At 47.7% G+C, this 6,000-nt stretch overlaps 1 long non-coding RNA gene across 1 annotated transcript in view; it reads right to left on the reverse strand.

The window, feature by feature from the left end:
• Window positions 1-5,661, reverse strand: part of LOC149875272 (uncharacterized) — a 107,867-nt gene extending 102,206 nt beyond the window's left edge. The window contains exon 1 of the long non-coding RNA XR_016440016.1: window positions 5,551-5,661. This is a non-coding gene — a long non-coding RNA (uncharacterized LOC149875272). The remainder of the gene's footprint in view (window positions 1-5,550) is intronic.
• Between the last annotated feature and the right edge of the window lie 339 nt (window positions 5,662-6,000).

A 6,000-nucleotide genomic window follows, 5' to 3' on the forward strand; every position in this document is an offset into this window, starting at 1 on the left:
CTAATAGGCCCACTATCTCTAGTTTGAATTTTGATGCACCACTTAACTCAAAATAGGGCATGGTGCATGTAGACAGAAGTTGGTATTTTTAAAAACTGCCAGATTGATCACTAGCCCAGCAACTGGGTTCTCCTGCAAAACGGAGTATACAGCAGCAATGGAAACACAGCTGCTGTTTAACAGTGTTCTTTATCCTTATCCAGGGGGAGCCCCCCTTAGATATGAAACAGTAGTTCAGTATCCTGGTACATTCAGCACTTTGCCTGTGAAATTTCTGTGCTCATTAGAGCCATTTCCAGCTCTGTACCAGTGACTTTAGGATATAGGTGACTTGCCTACTTCGAATTAAATGAGGCTACCAATTCATTTCATAGAGAACCTCGGCCTACAACCAGATGGCAATTGCTATTCCATTGCTATTGACCAGTGCTGGACTTGGATTTAGCAATGAAAATCAGTCCCTTTAGCCTTTGTCCCTAGGCCATGTATTTCTTCTTAAGGAATTACTGTAAATATTATTTATCCACTATACAGGTATTGAAACATTTATTAAAATAATGTGTTAGATTGGAAGAAATCAGAGATGAGAACATTCAGGGAACTCTAACAGAAAACCAAGCAGGCTATGAAATGCTCAACATATAGCAATTACAAGCTCAATAGACTAGGTAGCCTGTTTTGATTGGCAATGGCAAGCCATTTAACCATTAGAAAGTTACTAATTTGTCATTACAACTCTTCTGAAATAAAAATATAAATAAAAATGTCATGATAGCATATTGAAATACAGTTACTGTAATATACACACTACACGCCTAATTTTTTCTTCAGTGTTTCCAATTTTCTGCTGAATAAAAGGAGGTACAAACAAAACAAAATAAAACAAAGAGCTAAGATTTTCAAAGTTGATTTTGGGTTCTCCAGTTTTTGATTGCCCACTTAGGGAGGCCTGCTTTTCAGAGAGTCAGGGCATGGTAAATAGAGACTTTTAATATGGCTAAAATTTGAACACATAAAAATGAACCACCCAAAAATCCCTACTCACTTTTAAAAGTTCATATACATCCAATTATTAGATTGTATTTACAAATCAGGCAGATCAACATCTAAAGGAACCTACTTTTGATAGTTCCTACAATTATCTTTCATGGAGGTATGTACAGGTATTACATTAAGATCCAGGAAGGGATTAACCTGATTTCTCAAACACCTGTACACATTTGCAGCCCAGCCCTGGAGCTGAGAAACCTCAGCCACTCACCCAAGCCCTGGGGCTCTGGTATTCCCATCTCCCTGCGTGGCCTATTTTTAGCTCCCCGCATATCTCCAACCCCCACCCCAACTGGACAACCCTCCTCCTCCCCACAGACCACTAACCCTCTCCCACAGACCTGCCATCCCCCCCCACACACATGCCAGCCCTCCCCCCAGTCTAGCCAGCCCCTACCTCAATGACAAGTAACTTGCATTGGGCTCCCCACAGCAGCAAGGAGCTTCAAACACTGCTCCCAGTCTAGGTTTAGGCAGTTTAAAGTAAGATGCCTAAACCTACACAGGGTGCAGGGAACACCTGTTTGCACCCAGGAGCTTCCAGTTCATGGTCAGACAGAGGCCCCATTTGAAAATCTGTCCCTACATTTTAACTTTTAAAAATAATGTTTTATACAACTGGTTAATATTGAATTAAAACTGAATTTGTGTTGATACTGATATTAAGAGAAACACAGTATCATAGAAAATTGGAGTTGGAAGCTATATACTGAATGGCACAGCTAATAGCTGAGGGCCAGAGTCTAAAAGGTGCTGAGCGTCTCTTGGTTATGGCTGTGTCTTTGGCTTCAGTGGAAGTAATCTGGAACAGAGGAAATGGAAGACTTTTCAGGAGGGGGTCAGCACCTGATAGGATGAGTACAGGCAAAACAGGAGTGTCATTCTGGTCCGCTGGTGGCAGCCCCTCTTCTACAGTAGCCAGGGATTGATCATGTAGTTGTGAAGATTGTGCACTACAGAATTTGGAGAGGGCTTATGCATTCCTGAGGGGAAAAAAAATTCTTCTGACTTCCCCTGGAGGTATTGTAACTCACCACCAGCCCATACAAGCACAATCTAGACCAGGGATAGGCAAACCCTGGCACATGTGCCAATTAGTGGCACACAGAGACATTTTCCCTGGCACGCCAGGATGTGTGCAAGGAAATTGTTTTTTAAAAAAAATATTTTTAAGTTTCTGCTCCAGGCTCTCCAGAGTAGCCACAGGTCCTACCACTGCAGAAGGCACCAAGGTAGAGTCAGGAGAACTCAGGCAGGGTCACCGTCTGCATTTGGATGACCTGCCCCCTGTCCCTGGGCTGGGCCACCCCGCACTGCCCAGCCCCTGGAGGGGAACTGCGGGTGGGTGGGGCCGGGGCCCAAGCAGTCACTGCACAGGGCCACAGCGCTGGAGGCTCCCAGCGGGTGGGTGAGCCCTGGACCCAGTCAGGGCTCAGGCAGAAGGGTGCCCCATCCCACCTGGGCGGGACAGTACTGGGGCACCGAGTGCTAGGGCTGGGCACTCAGGGCTGGGTCCAGCAGCATGGGGAGAAGCAGGAATGGGGGAAGGCACAGTGGGCAGGCTGGCCCAGCCAGCCCCTTGGGAACAAAGGAGCTGGGCAGGAAGCGGGCTGCCCCAGGGCTCCATGGATGGGCTCAGGCTGCAGCTGGAAGGTGAACAGGGGTGACCAGTAGCACCCAAGGTGGGACCCAGCCAAGCCCGTGCAGCTCCACAGAGATGCGGTGCAGACGGTCTGCTTGGCTGGGGCAGGACACCAGATTTGGGAGGCTCCTGGCTCCGGGTTCAGCCTCCCTGCACACATGGCACAGCATGAGCGGGGCAGAGCCACCCCTAGTGCAGAAGCCTGGCTGTGGGAGCCTCCCAGGCCCCAGGAACAACTGCCACAGCTGCCCCAGCCTGCCTGGGCCCCAGCTTTGCCCACCCACAGCTCCTCTCCAGGGGCCGAGGCAAGTGCTGCACAGGGCTGCTGTGCTCAGGCTCCCAGCCAGCTCAGTCCTCAGCACTGCCTGCGGCGGCCTTTCCCAGGGCCAAGGGGGCTCCCACAGCTAGGCCCCTGCACCGGGGGCAGCTCCGCCTTGCTCTCATTGTGCCCAGTGCACAGGGAGGCCGAGCCCGGAGCTGGGAGCCCCCTGAATGTCCCGTCTCGGCCAGGGAGTGTTCCCTCAAGGGCAGGGCGGCTGCAGCCCATCCCCACGGAGCAGTGTGGGGATGGCCAGTCCAGGCTGGGTCCCACCTCAGGTGCTCCTGGGTGCCCCTGCCTGCCTGCCACAGCCCGAGTCTGCAGAGTCCCAGGGCAGTCCCCTCTCTCCTACAGCTGCCACCTTCTCAAGGGCCCAGCTGGGCCAGCCTGCCTGCAGCACCTTCCTCCTGCACCTGCATCTCCCTGCATTGCCCAGACCCTGCCCTGAGCACCTGCCCCAGTGCTTGGTGCCCTAGTACTGCCCCCTCCCCCAGGTGGGATGGGGTGTCTGTCTGCCTGAGCCCTGACTGGGCCCTCTCTCCCAGTCCTGGCCCTAGGCTTCCCCTGCTCCAGGACCATCTGGGAGGCCTGAGCACCCCAATGGCTGCTTCTGGGGTGTCGCTGCCTCCATCTGCTGGACACTGTGCTGAACCAGTGGGCCCAAGCCATAGCCAATAGCCATGGGAAACAGTGGCAGAGAGGGACGTACGCTCTTTCTCTTTTTCCATTTCTCTCTCTCTCTCTCTCTCTCTCTCTCCTTCTCTCCTCATTTTTTCTTTCCTTTTCTCTTTCCCTCTTTTTCTTTTTTCTCTTTCTCCTTTTCTATTTCTCTTCTTTTTTCTTTCCCCTTTTTCTTTCTTTACTTCTTTCTCTTTCTTTTTTTGCTCTCCTCTCTTTTTTTCCTCTCTCTCCTCTCCTTTTCCCTCTTCTTTCTCTTTTTTTCTCTCTCTCATCACAACATGCTTAACAAAAAATAATACCCAAGAATAAAGGTAATATATGAAGTGTTATTTACTGTCACCAGGTTTAGAATTTTTAGAAAACCTGGTATTTACCATAGAAAAGCAGCATTTACGAGTGTTAACTATACCAATATGCAGTGTGTCCTGCCATGTACCCCCTGCCCTGGTTTTGTTTTTCTGGCATGCCAGCACTCCACCACTTTACAAGGTACACATAACCATTTTTTCAGCACTCTGGCCAAAAATGCTGTCTACCCCTGATCTAGCCATTTGTACATATTAAGTGATCAGTTTTGTTGCAAGTTTTGTTGCAGTTTTGTTACTCATCTATGACTAAACAACAATAATACCACAATCTACTAGTTTCTGGTAAACACTGGTTTCCTGGGGACTACTGATCTCTCTGTTACTAGGGGAAAAAAATCTCTATGGAAATTTATTCAACTGCTGTCTGAATCCATGAAAGTTGCTGAAATTCCTAATTGCAATTTAGACTTTTGACGGGGAAAGAAGAGCAGAAGGGTCAAAATAATCTCAGACTGCCTTTTTCTTCCTGGTGGCAGAGAAGTCCATAAGACAGACAAAATAACTATTGTAACAAACAGCATTAAGGCAGCAGTAGGCAATGTTGTGTCTGGCAGCTGGTGGCCAGGCACTAGAACATACTTAACCAATTAGCAAAGTCCCCAATGTGATGGCAAAATGTACATTAAGAGCAGCTGAGATGAGATCTGTAACATTTTGTAGTCCACAGACAGCAGATCTACCAGGTGGGCCAGAAAAGTGAGACTCTCTGTGGATGAGTTAGTCAGGACTATAATAAACTTGAATCAGCCTGAAGTCACTCTTTGCATATCTTATTGGCTATGTCACTATAGTTTTAGCAGAGCTGTCTTCTAAGTGGGTTTATAACACTATCATTATGTTTCAATAGGGTTTTGTAGCATTTTGTGATTACTTTAGATAGGTGTTTTTTGGTACTTTAAAAAAAGTCTAATACTTCGGTAGCAGGTCATTTTTAGAATATTCTTTTCTTGCTTAGACACCTTAATAGCACCATCAAGTTAAAAAATAATTCTTTGTATGTACCTCAGCCGATAGTACCTTTTCTCTCGGGTTTCTTGGGTAAGTTCTAAACATTACTGAATCAATTACTCAATTTTCAAACTTGGTTTCTGTAACTTAACAGTTCTGAAAAATCAAGTCACTTAATTGCATTCCCCCAAAACCTGGATTTTAAGTCCCAAATTTTAGCTTTGAGAGCAAGCACACACAGAACAGCCGCAAAATGTCTCAGCATATCATTGACCTGCAGCATGTAGATGCATATATATGTGCCTGAACTAGTAGAACACAAAAAAATAAACTGTGTGCTAATATATTCTGAATGAGCATTGGCTAGGTAACATAGCAACAATGTACCAGTAATATGCAGATATGAGAATTTTGGGATCCCAAATTCAGGGCATGTGTAGATGAAACAGGGCCCCTAAAGTGAAGCAGTGGGTTTTAAAAGACACCACTTCAATTTAGAGCTGATTAAACCCCTGTGTCGTACACACACCACACTGACTTACCTGCTTCTCCGGCAGGGAGAGGTGGGCAGAGCAGTCCCTGGGCTGCGGGGGGGCTGGTGTTTCCCTACATGGTAGCAGCAGCTCCCTCCACCCCACGGCTCAGGCAGGCAGGTAGGCTCCAGGGGGGAGGGGAGAAGATCAGGCTCGCCACTTTTCTTACGTGGAGCCTGCTTTTCTGGGCTGCTGCCTGCAGGGTTTCCTGCACAGCGTGGAGCTGCACAGAGCCCAGCGCTTTGCTCCACAGCTGTAGGAACAGCAAGCTAAAACTCCTTGAAGGAGTTTGCTGTGCCCCAAATCATTTAAGGCACATTATGCCACCAAATTTCCTACAGAGGCTGAAATTAATGTGTAATACACCGCCTAGGCATGCAAACACCAACACCATTTAAAGTGGTGTGCACACAAGCCTCTCGTTTCGTCTACACACAGCCTTAGTGTCTTTTTCCCAGA

This window comes from Crocodylus siamensis, chromosome 1 (assembly GCF_052110815.1).
Source record: "Crocodylus siamensis isolate JL-2025a chromosome 1, ASM5211081v1, whole genome shotgun sequence".
In the NCBI taxonomy this organism is placed as follows: domain Eukaryota; kingdom Metazoa; phylum Chordata; order Crocodylia; family Crocodylidae; genus Crocodylus; species Crocodylus siamensis.